The sequence below is a fragment of the Protopterus annectens genome, chromosome 7.part0, assembly GCF_019279795.1.
Source record: "Protopterus annectens isolate FY-2018-M chromosome 7.part0, PAN1.0, whole genome shotgun sequence".
In the NCBI taxonomy this organism is placed as follows: Eukaryota; Metazoa; Chordata; order Ceratodontiformes; family Protopteridae; genus Protopterus; species Protopterus annectens.
The window spans coordinates 1,495,746,754-1,495,760,820 of NC_056739.1; positions in this window are offsets into that span (position 1 = coordinate 1,495,746,754).

The following is a 14,067-nucleotide window of genomic DNA, read 5'->3' on the forward strand; positions in this document are numbered from 1 at the left end:
ACACACACACACACACACACACACACACACACACACACACACACACCACTACTCTATTTAAATGCATGCTGATGTATGTATGAAGTAAGCTCAGAGCAGATTATAGTAGTAAGACAGTGCAGCGCATCTGAATGCTGAATGGAGGATATAGGGAGTTTTGTCTTACAAACAAAATTAAATAATTATATTTTTAATTTTGTTGCAAACTTGGTACATGTTTATGTTATGGATAAAAATGCTGTGGCTCATCTTTTGGAATGGACATGTAATCATATTTCCAGTTTGAAAACTCAGAAATGTTAAAAAACAGTCTCCATGGCATTTTTATCTCTATCCCTCCATGTCTGCAGAAGTTTTCATTCAAGACCACAGAGAGTGATGTTGTTCACAGAGAATGTCCTTGGTCCAAAAGTAAAATGCAAACACTAACACTTGGCAGAAAATGACTCTGCAGGTTGCTTATGTCATGATTTCAAATGGACGCAGTCAAATAAGCTGCTGTACATATGCCAGGATTCTTTTGGGGCATTTTTCATGCTTATTAATTGAAATATTTAATTTATGTATTTCATGAGTAACACATGAAGTTTCTTTATTTTTGTCTCAGGTGTTCAAATTTGAAATATAGTGTTTAGTAATCTTGCTTCCCAGTGTTTGGGAAAATAGGCAGTTTATGTTCAGATAAATGGGCAACAAGTTTAGAATCAGCTGCTTGTTTAAAATGAGCTCATACGAATGTTTTGAAAGGGTGAAGAAGGGGCAAGATTGCTAACTGAGAGCAACAAATGGTAAAAGCTCTGTGATGGAAAACTTTTCTCTGACAGAAAATATAATAAACAAAATTAAATTTGGAGATACTTGTTAGCTAATTTTATTCACTAATAGAGACAAGATTTATAGCTTCAAGTTCTTCAAAAGCTGTAATTTTTCTGTCAGAATTTCAAGTGTTTGGTTAAGAGAGAAGAGACTTCAACATGATTCACTCAAGAAATAGCACTCAGGATTCTTGTGTTAAAAAGACACACAATCTTTAACATATAGTATGCATGATGTAGTACTTAAACTATACAAACTGGATACCAAACTAGAAAGTTTCAAAGAAGAGACCAGAAAGAAGATGGAACATTTAGAAACTCTTATGAAACAACAAAGTACACAAATCAGCAGTATGGAAAAAACTTTAAATGACCATGATCATAAAGGAAGAATAACTGAAGGTCAGTGTCAGATTGAATTTCTTTTAAAAGAAAATAACTGGCTGATAGAAAAACATTAGAATTTATGGCATACCTGAAAAGTGTGAGGCAGTCAATATAATAAATGTAAGTATTTGTCTATATAAAACATTAAATCTACCTGAAAGTTTATCTTTTGGAATTGAAAGGGTGCATAGATCCCCTGGAGCACCTTTGAAAAAGGAAAACTCACCACAATCCTGACTTGTGCTCAGGATTAACTGTAACCTGTGGAACTTGTTTAACTTGCTTACTTATGCAATCTCTGTAAATAGTCTGTTTGTAATATGTAATGCTGGTATTATGTAATGCTGTATCTGCTTACCCTTGGAGCTTTTCTCCCCGGGCCTCCGCTGAAAATGGACATGCATCCAGTCGGACTATCCCGGTCAAAAAATGTAAAATAAAAATAAATAAATAAAAATGTTCAATTATAGTTAAGTTCACATCTAGCTTAGAAAAAGGTGAATGTTAAAAATAGCATAGTCCAGCTAACCTATTAAATAGGAGAACATATAGTCAGATGTAACAATGATTATTTCAGTAAAGTAATGAGCAAAAGAAAATCATGTTTACCATTGATCAAAGAACTTAAAAAGAACAATATTAAAGTCACTTTGGTACTTCCTGCAAAGGTCAAATTATTTCTTTCTGAATAAACCAAAATATTTAACATGTTGGAGGAGGCATCCACTTTTGTTAAGAGCAATACAATCCTTAATAATACTGAAGAAATAGAGTGGAACAGTATATCTCTTAAGAGAAAGTGTGAGCTGAATTTCTGGAAAGCTGCTTCTAAAATTAAAAACCTAAAAACAAGTAACGTTCATTCTATAATTTCAGGATTTTTATTTTCTGAAACAATAGATTTGCCCTTTAAGTAAAAGGTTTATACTGGACTTTAAGCTTCAAAACATATGTAATTATGTATTTATATTTTAAGCTAAAATCATTTATCATGTGAAGACTATAAATGGTTAGTTTTATTGTTTTATTATATTTACAGTGAAAGACTTAATATTTGTAATTTAACTAAACTTATAAGTGTATTTCTAAATGTTAAACAAATACTTTTTGTAAGAGAATGTCATTAAATTATAAGCAATAGAATTGGTAACTTTAAGATTATATAAGTTAAGAATTTTATTTTATTTGTTTAACTTTGCTTAGTACATGCATTGCTGGGTTAATTTAATGTCAGATCTAAGTAATATGATAGTTAGAAGTGTTAAACCACTGGCAATTTTGTTTTCTTTGTTCAAAGTTTATCACTGATATCTGTGAAAAAAGAAAACAATTTATGTTTCCTTTTTTCAAATATATATGTATGTACTCTACTCAAAATAACACCTTTCTTTTCTTAGAAGTGAGAATTGGTAAGACTAAAGCAATAGTAATGTTTTATACTGAGACATTGCTAACATAATTTGCTCACATTTTGCATGTTAATAGCTTACGCTGTAGTGTTTTTAACTCTAACTATACATATTGACTGTACATATTAATTGAAAGAAGTAAAGTTAGATATCTGTTACTGATTAGAACAGCTTAAAAGAACAGAGGAATGAGAAATTTGCAGAAGAAATTAGCTGTTGTGTGCTGTGAGATGTTATTTCCATATTACTATAAAAAATGTGAAATTACTAATCGCGAATGGTCATATTAGTGACACATTTCATCATCTCATTAATATTAAGTAGGTATGAAGATCAACAAATAAGACCGACAGTCTGGTTTCCACATCAATATTGACAGATACCATTTACAGACATGCTGCATATCTCTGCCTTCTTGACGATCTTCTTAACTGCCGTTCACTTGACTGTCGACATTCCAACAGTCACTTCTAATATGTTCGAACAGGAGCCTGACGTCAAACTGATGTTCAGACTTTTGATTGTAAACTGTTATTTTCACATGCTGTAGTCAAATTCTGGTGTCAGTATGTGAAGCTTAGATCAGAGCAGCAGTTCACAATGACTAAAAACACACATTCAAATTAAACAAGCAGGAATTATTTTATATACAGTCAAGACTGCTTGGAATACTAGAATTAATAAGAAGCTTAAGCATCTTTTGAATAACATGCAGATGCACAAGGAATGAAATATTTAATGTGCAAGATTAATAAAAGAGCAGTATCAGTAAGTTAAGAAATATGTACGCATACTATAATCTTTAATACAGAACTGATGATTAAATAGCTCTAGCTATACAGGATATGTAGAATATGGTAGAATACTAGTGGGAAATAATACAGAGAAATAAACTGCTTTTTAGAAAGTTATCTATTACATATACCTGCATATGGAAGAGTTGCGAATGCATGAGATATATAATTTACATAGAAAATCATATAAAAATATCTGAGAATAATCTAAAAACTAAAATTTGAAGCTTAATCATGTGAACTTTGAAACTTTGCATGTTATTATTTTCATTAAAACTACTGGAAATAACCCATTTCATAAGCCAGAACTGAACTTTTAGTGTTTTTTTGCTGAAGCAGTACATCTATTTTGATAGAAATGAAAGTAGATTTTTCAATATGTTTGAATCCAGGAAGAGAGAATGGGATTTGAAGTGAGCACATTCCACCAGATTCTCTATGCTTTGCATGGCATGCAAGGTCAGTGCAGGAGCTCTAGCAGGCAATATGTCTGCCGTGCGATCCAGGAATAGCCTGCAGGGGCTTGCACGAGCGCTCCTGCACTAATCCTGCATGGAGTAAGCCCCTGTATGCAAATCAATCCATTTGCAGGAGAAATCCATGCCAATGAAGTGAATTTGCAATCCAGGAAGCTTGCAACTGGCCATGCAGGACTAGTGCAATCTGTAGAAATGTACTCGGTTAGTAACTGAGTACATTTCTGCAAAATCCAAAACGGAGTTGTGACAGCTCCAAATAAAGGCTGCATATCAGTTAGGAAGCATGCTAATGGCCAAGTATAAGGCCATTGGCATTGCAAACAGCCAAAACAAAATTAAAAAAAACAACTTTTATTTTTTTAGCCGATCTTGGCTGTTTAAGTGTAGGGCAATGGCGTGCAAATGGGATCAGGGGGAAAATAACAAAATAAACCTAAATTAAGGATTCTAACTAAAATCACTATTCTGCCATGCAAGTCAATGGCAGGCAGAAAACAACATGGACAGTGAGTAGTGGTTGCTAAGGGGGCGGGCTCAGTGTGAGACATGTAACTATGCAATAGCAGGCAATCCTATGCAAATGAGGAGAATGATAGTGAATCCCAGTTTTCCCCAGCATGCTAGTCAGATCCCAACAGTGTAAGAGTAGGAATAGCTTGGTGCAAGCCTAGGAGTTAGCTGACATCATGGGGGGGGGTGTCTGGCATACTGTAAGCGGATTGGAGCCCTGTGACCCGGGTCTGCTCCTAGCACAGCTAAGCTAGGGTGTGTGTCTGAATCTGCCTAGCACTCTTTACATTGCCTAAGTGGGTGTGCATGCCACACATCGGGTTTTAAAGGTTTTAAAAAAAAGTTAAACCAGGAAATAGCAGCAATGTGCACATTTGAGCACTTGGTTTGTGCAGCACACCCCTGGGATTAAATAGGAAGGCAATGGGAAGGGAAAACAGCAGTAGGAGGATAATCAAGGAGAACTAGTATAGCTGGCAGGTGAAATGTATCAGAATCAGCCAATTACACAGGCAGCAGACCAGCCCAGCCCAGAACACTACTATAAACTATGCAAACACCTTCCCCTATGGTTTTTCCCACACTCTACACCCACCAGTGTAAACAAGTGTGGAACTTTTAACACTCACAACAGCAAAATGAAAGGGGCTGCAATAGCTATCATACAACAAATTGTGGAAGAGGCTGAGGGTGGTGAGGATATGAATGCTGTTGACCAACCCACAGTGAGGAGACAGAGAAGAGTGTACAGACCCAGGGCAACCTACCAGGGGCTTCATGAGCTGGCATGAGCGCTATAAGGGTGGACAAGGACCTCCTACAGCAAATTGTTGATCTGTGCTGGCCACACCTGTCACAGAGAACTAACAGAGGGGAACTCATCCCAGTGGATACCAAGGTATGTGTAGGCCTAAGAATACTAGTTACTGGTACCTTCTAAAGGCCAACTGGGGATATGATGGGGATCTCACAGGCATCAGCATCCAGGGTACTCTACCAGTTCCTGGATGCCATGTCAGCACATGTTGGTGAGCATGTATATTTCCCCGACACCCGTGAGGTGTTGGCCAGCAATATGCAACTGTTCCACAAAATAGCAGAATACCCTAAGGTAGTGGGTGCTATAGACTGCATGCACATATGCATCAAGGCAGCACCCAGTGATTGGGGTAGGGTCTACATCAACTGCAAGGGCTTCCCCTCCATCAACTGCCAGGTCATGTGCAATGCCCAGGGCATAATAATGAATGTGTGTGCTGGCTGCTCAGGAAGCTATTACAATTCCCACACCTGGCATCTGACGCAGCTGTACCAGAGATTGCCAATGGGGATATTCCTCATGATCAGATGCTGGATATGCACTGGAGGCGTGGCTGATAACATCCATCAGAAATGCACACACAGTAACCGAAATCACACAAACGTAACCCACAAATGCAGGATACTGCTTCAGTACAATAAAGGCTGTCTTTAAGCATATACCAGGACTGGAAATATCCAAACAATCCCAAGGTTGTCAAACAAAGGTATATATATTTATTTCAAAAAGCCCAAAGGCTAAAAACAGAACAAAAACAAAAAATAATACGAAACATATAAACTTATTTTCACTGACAGCCTTTATTGTACCGAAGCAGTATCCTGCATTTGTGAGAAATGCACACACACCCAAACAAGAACTCCATAATTAGGCACACGCACAGACCAGAATTATAGTAGAGCATGTGTTTGGGATGTTCAAGTCACAGTTCTGGTGCATGCACACATCTGGTGGAGTCTTGCATTACTCACCAGCTACATGTACCCAAATTGTCCTTGTGTGAGCCATGCTACACAGGATGATCCTGTGGGAACAGCTGCAGCAGGAACAGCATGGGCAGGGCCACACAGCCCCCCACCATTGCCAAGGTCTGCACAGGCACAGAATGACTCAGAGGAGGAACAACCTGAGCCTGCCCCAGTAGGCAGAAGGAGGAGTGCCCAGTATACCCTGGCCTTGGCAAAGAGGCAATGCGTAGCACATACACTGACACAGGAGGGACCCAGGGAATAACACCTCTCTCTGACTCTCACATAACGTAAAAGGGATGCCAAACATTACACTACCTGTGCTCAACCATGTGTATGGAGTGTACTATGTGCATCTGACATAGACAGCCCTGCAGCACCACCCTCAATACTGGGACACCCACAAGGTAAAAGACTCACACATGCCAGTCAGGGGATTCACATACCCAGCAACAGTCACAGCCAGCAGGACAGGTGTAGACAAACACAAACAAAGGCTGTGCTATGGCCTCTGAATGAGACCTATGGGTAACCTCCCCCACAGGCCTACACAGACAGATTACAGCAGATCTGACAGTGGGCGGGGTATGATAGGAAGTCAGAAACTAATATGTAGGCAAATAAAGATCTGTAGTACACTGGTATGCCTCTAGTCAGCATGACAGGTAAGACTACAGAATGAAATGGAGTACCTGACATACCAGTACAGTCATATCAAATGTGTACAAGTGTCAGTTGTGCTCCCCATCCTGTGTAGACATGTAGTAACAGTCAGGTGTGCCCCCCCAATCCTGAATAGAAATGTAGAAATAGTCAGGTGTGAGTCTCCATCCAGTGTAGAATGTAGTAACAGTCAATGCCAAATGATCGATGGATACCCTGCAGAAACAGTATGCTACCTGTAGGTGTACAACACATAGGCAGCACTGCAGTACAGACTTCCTGGACTTGATCCACACATTCAATACAGACGGCCATACTGAGCATGCTCACACACTTGGAGAAATGAAGACAATGTCAGTCAACAACATACTGTAAGGTCATACTGGGCATGCTCACACACTTAAACACATGAAGGCCATGTCTGCAAACACCAGTGAACCAGACATATCTGGCAGTTGCAGATGTTAGTGCAGGCACTCCTCAGTATGCACCACACATGCTTTGCACACACAGTGGACAGGAATACAGACATATATTTAAGGACAACACACTATAATAAGCCAGAGGTAGACATACATAGATGCACGGAAGAGTGTGACTGTGACAAGGAGCCAACAAGGCCTGTCCCACCCAGCACACAGCCAAAGGGCCACAACCACATGAGGTTCAGATGTCACTCACTGTAGATACTAGCCATCGGTATCTGTCAGCATTACAGACTATGTGGTGCACGTGCTAGCTGTGCAACATGACTGTACAAGGAAGTAGTCATCTAGCAGCTGTATACACATATCTGTGGAGTATGACCCTGTGTGTGGCTGCATGTGGTGTGTCAACCTCTAGATGAATGGATTATGGCCCATGCACACACACTGTCCTCCCCATAGCCCTACTATGGACAAGCCTGCTGAGGTCATCCACTGTGAAATACACCTTTGGGAGACTTGTAGCCCAGTAATGTCTGTGGTGCATCCCATAACTGTGTAGTGCTGTAGTGTGATTAACTAGTTACGTAGGATTTCCAATCCCAGACATGGCAACTGTGTGTGTGTGTCTGTCTGACTCTGTGTAGAGAGCAATGTTTTTTAGGGTAGTCACACTCCCTACAATTCAAATGATCTACTTTGGCAAGGCTGCTGATGTCATCCACCTAGAAATACACCTCTGGGAAAGTTGTAGCCCAGTAATCTCTGTAGAGTGTCCTATAATTGCATACTGCTGTAGTATGATAAACTAGTTAGGTAGGAGTTCTAATCCCAGACATGGCAAGTGTGTCTGTTTTTGTGTGTGTGTCTGTCTGTGTAGATGGCAATGCTTTTTAGGGCAGTCACACTCTCTACAATTCAAATGCTCTACTTTGGCAAGGCTGCTGATGTCATCCATCTAGAAATACACCTCTGAGAAGGTTGTACCTCAGTAATTTCCATAGCACATCCTATAACTACATACTCCTGTAATATGATAAACTAGTTATGTTGGAGTTCTAATCCCAGACTTGGCAAGTGTTTGTGTGTGTGTCTGTCTGACTCTGTCTGTGTAGAGAGCAATGCTTTTTAGGGTAGTCACACTCCCTACAATTCAAATGCTCTACTTTGGCAAGGCTGCTGATATCATCCACCTAGAAATACACCTCTGGGAAGGTTGTAGCCCAGTTAATCTTCATAGCCCTTCCTATAACTGCATACTGCTGTAGTGTGAAAGAATAGGTAGGAGTTCTAGTCCCAGACCTGAAAATTGTGTGTGTGTGTGCTTGTGTGTGTGTGTGTGTGTGTGTGTGTGTGTGTGTGTGTGTGTGTGTGTGTGTGTGTGTGTGTACAGAGTAATGCATTTTAGGCTAGTTACACTCACTACAATTCAAATGCCCTACTTTGGCAATCCTGCTGATGTCATTCACTGTCAAATTCACCTTTGGTGAAGAAGACCTCCAGTAATCTTCGTGGTGCATCCTATATCAGCATCATGCTGTAGTGTGATATAGAACTCTGTTAGGGGTTCTATTCACACACATGGCACTGGTGGATATTTTGTATGTGTTTTTATGTTTGCGTAGGGAGCAATACATTTTAGGCTAGTCACACTCACTAAAATTCAAATGCCCTACTTTGACAATCCTGCTGATGTCATTCACTGTGAAATATACCTTTGGGGAATTAGAGTTCCACTAATCTCCATGGCACGTCCTATAATGGAGTAGTGCTATAGTGTAATATAGTAGTTAGGTAGGAGTTCTAATCCCAGACATGACAGGTGTATGTGTGTCTGTGTTTGTCATTTATATCCTGTGTGGTGGTGGGTGTGAGTGTGTAACAACTGGACTCAATGGAGTGGGTTTTGCAAACTTCTTATATGGTGGGCCAAGTATATATCCCTTTTCTATTATAGTTTAGTATGATAAGATTACCTGTCAACTGTAAGTTTACAGATGTCTTTATTTCTTCAGGTCTCACTCTGCTATATTATTTCTTTAGAGATCTACTTATAATAATGTTGAATGAATGAATAATTTAGGAATATTTAATGGGTAATTTATACTACTGTTACATAAATAGGTACACAATAAACTGATGGATTATTTAATATTTGTGATTAATAGAATAAGATCATTAACTTTTTATCCAGTAATAGGGGGAATAGTTTTAAATGGCAAGCATACAACTGCATTCATAGGCTCTAATTGTGTGTGACCCATATATAACAGTTTATTAATTATTTGTAAGCATGGTAGCTCTTGGCTATTTTTGATGAATTTTTAGGTGTTGGTAAGTAGAGGGATAGTATAGTAGTTTGTCTATTTGATAGGCAAACTAGGAACGTTGGTATCCATGGTAGGTTGTGCTTTATTGGCAATATATACAGTTATAGTTGTAGACTTGTCTTTGTTTTTGTTATTTATGAGTTTTAGTTGTTTAGCTTGTAGAAAATAAGAATTAAAAATGTTTGAATGTTAAGCTAGTGTTGGAGGAAAGGAATGCATTAGAGTCTTATATATAATTAAATCAATATGGGGATACATGTGTAATATTATATTTAAAAAAAATCTTTTTAATACACAGAATGGATAGTTTTTATCTATTAACTGTTAATGTAAATGGATTAAATAATGACAACAAAAGAAAATCATTAAAGAGATATCTAAAATTAAATAGAGGAGACATTATAGTCTTGCAAGACACTCACTTGATAAAGATATACAGTATTTAAATAACTTAGGTTGCAAAATGTTATCATCTGTGTTTTTAACAAAAAGAGGAGAGGAACTGCTATACTTTAGAGAAAATTTGTTGTAAAGCCTAAGGTCATGGAAACCATTAATGATCCCAAAGGAATGTATACATTTGTAATAATTAAATATAATGGCAAACTCTAAACATGAGCTAATTTTACTGGATTCCTGGAATAGGTGCTAGAGTGGGTAAACCTACTACAGAGTCATTGGAATGGTATTTTACTTTTAATAGGGGATTTTAACTACATATCTAGTATAGAAGATATAAGTGAGCAGAAGAAAGCTAAAATACTGGCATAAGCTAAAACACTAAATAGATGGATTAGTAATAATAATTTAGTAGCTTTACTAGTAAAAGCATAAGACAAGTCATTGTTCTTCACTCATTATTCTTATACTCATGGGATGCAAAGTAGAACTGATAGGATTTATGCCTCTATAGATTTAATTAATAAAGTGAATTATTTTTAAACTATCCATTGTCCTTTAATGAATCATAATGCACTAAGTATTAATATAGTAATGGATATAAGGAAATTTCAGATTATTTATAAATCCCAGTATATATGATGAAATTAAAATAATTTAAGAGATACCTTAAGGAACAAATACACATTTTTTTTAGATTTGAATGATAATGTTCAGGTTAGTAAAGTCATACTATGGGACTCCTTAAAAATGCATATTAAAGAAAGAATGTGAAGATGGGCTAGTAATAAAATGAAATAGTGGGATAAAGAGTTGTTAGAAACACAAGATGAAATACACAAAGCGAGGTTTGAACAGCAAACAAAGACATTAGATAATACTGAAGTCATTAAAATAAGTCATTAAAATTTAATGACAAAATATCAAAAAGTTTCAACGCATAAAGTAGAGATAGCTTTAGAAAAAATAAAATTGCACAGTTATTTGATGACTTCAAAAAATACATAGATTAGTGATAGAAGTAAGATGTTAAGCAAAATGGCACAAATCAATAATATTGAAATCCTCACACTAATACACTTACATCAGTCATAAAGGAAATGTTTAATATTAAAAAAAATACATGAGGATCTTAATAAAAATAAAAATAATAATCATCATGATTACAAAATTGGCAACTATTTAAAGAAAAATTTTACTAATAAAGTTAATGACAAACAAATATCTCTGTTGAATAAGCCTATTATCCTGATATAAATTAAAGAAGCTTTAAACAAGGGACAAATCCTAAAGTTCCACGGTTAGATGGTTTAAGTATGGAATTATGTAGTCTGCTTCCATTAAATATTTTAGATGTTTTCAGGATAATTCAGAGTGACAAAATAATTCTTCCCTCATGGACATTTTCTGCAAACTCACCTATATTTAAACAAGGAAAGAATAATAAGTTAGTTTCCTCATACAGACCTATTTCATTATTAAATGTAGGCTATAAAATATTTACTTCAAATTTTTGCTACAAGATTAAGAGCTATAGTAGATAAATTAATTAACAAACATCAAACAGGATTTATAGTCAATAGATTAACATACAATAATATAAACTATCTTAGATTTAGGAAAAGGCATGCACAAGAAACTGACCCTAATTAGCTTAGATATTAAGAGAGCTTTTGATTCTGTAGACTGGACTACTTGTTTAAAACTTTAGAAGCATTTGCATTTCCAGAACAGTTTATTGGAATATTTAAAAAAAACTGTGTAGTAACACCAAAGCCAAAGCATGTGTTAAAATTGGATGTTACATTTCTCAACAATTTACTTTAAACAATGTCACAAAGCAAGGGTGTCCCTTGTTCCATCTACTGTTCGCATTAGTTACCGAAACCTTAGCTGACAGTATAAGAAGCAATGAAAAAAATTGATGGATTCTCAATTAGCAGAGGTTGTCAATCTAGAATACAGCTTTTTGCAGATATTTACTAACTATAGGAGATTTAAATTACGTCTTTATTTATTTTATTTAAATTATTCAACTGAAGAAATAGATGAGGAAATTGAAAGGTTTCAAGAAGTATCGCTGCTGAAGTTTAATAATAATAAAACTGAAACTTTAGTGTTAAATCAATTACTAGATAGTGAGTTTAAAGATAAATGCAAATATAATTGAGAAGGAAAATAACTAATTAATTTAGGAATAAAAATCTATCAAGATGTAGTAAGATTATTAATAATAATTTTGAAAAAGTAATTGAAGAAGTATTACTTATTAAAAAAATCTAAAATGCATAAGGGCCTAGAGAACTTACAAGGAAGGCCGACTGTCTCAGCTAGAAAGTATTTTTTACACAACATAGGTATTTTTTTACATGAGTATTTACAGCAAAATCAGTATCATATATGAAAGCTACACAACATTTTATTGAAAAAAATGCAGATTTAAGTTGGGAACAAGGTATGTATTGGATGGTAATAGACATTCAGAATCTTTACACAAATATTTTACATGCTCATGGGATGAAGGCCCTGAAGTATTTTTTAGGGGACACCTCTTTATCTAGTTATGTACTGGAGCTTGTTAAGTTTTGTTTAGAAAATAATTATTTTATTTTTAACCAAGAAATTTTTTTATCAATTACAAGGTACGTCTGGGGGGCATCTTTTGCCCCCATGTATGCCAACCTAATGATGGCATTTTTTGAAATTAAGAGTATGTTTGGTCTTTCTTTTTTTTTTTTAAAAAACATGTCATTAAGTATTTTAGTTACTTAGATTATTTGATTTTTGTTTGTAGAGGAGGTAATGATCAGGTAAAAATTTTCATTGAGCAGTTACATAATAACCAGTTTGGTCTCAAGTTTAATGGCTTACAGTTAGTGAGAGAGTCAATTTTAGTTTAGATTTGGAATTGTGGGGTGAACAAACAGGATTCATTGGTAGGAAAGTTCCCAGAAAGTTTAAGGGGGTTCAAATTTCCTACATGGTTCCAGTTGTCACCCCCAACTTGATTTCATCTTTATCATACACTGAGTTTCTGAGAATAAGTAAGTTGTGTAATGTAGATAAATATTTTGAAGAAGAAATATAAGATTCAGTTGAAATGTTTACACACAGAGGATATGACAAGATAGACGTGTTAGAAGCTTTAAATAGGGTTAGAACTAATCATTATAAAGGTGAATATCTAAGCAGAACAATAAACTCAGTAAATACACACAATGAGGGACTTCCATTTATTGAGTTGATGGATTTTGACAAAAGAAGAGGTAGGCGACATGCAGGAAATAACAGTGCCAACCACACTGGTAAGATGATTTATTTTTGGACTATTTACAATGTATTAAGTCAGCAGATTGTGCAAATGTTACATTACTATTGGACTATGTTGTTCAAAGATGGTACTTTGGAACAATGTTTTGCAAACAAACTTTTGATTTCTTATAAAAAGGGCCATAGTATTTCTGATATAATAGTGCACAGTACATTTTAAATGCCTGAAGTACGAATACATAGACAGAGTATTTTAAGATATGGCACTTTTAGGTGTGGGAAATGTTCGATTTGTTTTCATGTTGTAAAGAACTTTCCTACTATTAATTCTGGAAATTGTTTTCCAAATGGATGTTATACTTGCAATGTTGTTGTGTCTTTCAGCTTTTCCCGGTTAGGGGTCGTCACAGCAGAACTCCGGTCTGCTAATGATTGGTAGTTGATTTTTACACCCTGAGTTACCAGCCCTGATGCACAACCTTCAACAAAGGTACACCCATTCATGCATGTCTCCACGCAGAAGACACTCTAGCTGAGAATCAAACCAGACAGCGTCTTACTGTGAGGCGACAATGCTACCGCAGCACCACCACTTGCGATACAGAAGGAATAGTGCATATTTTGAAATGTCCATGTAACAAGTTTTATGTAGGTGAAAGTAAACGAAAGTTAAAAGTGCATCTTCAAGAACATAAAAGGGACATTAAAAAAGTTAACTGCGATAGTCCTTTAGTTTTGCATTTTAAAGAATTTCATGCAAGTAATTTTAAACTGTTGCAATATTGTATTTTAGAACAA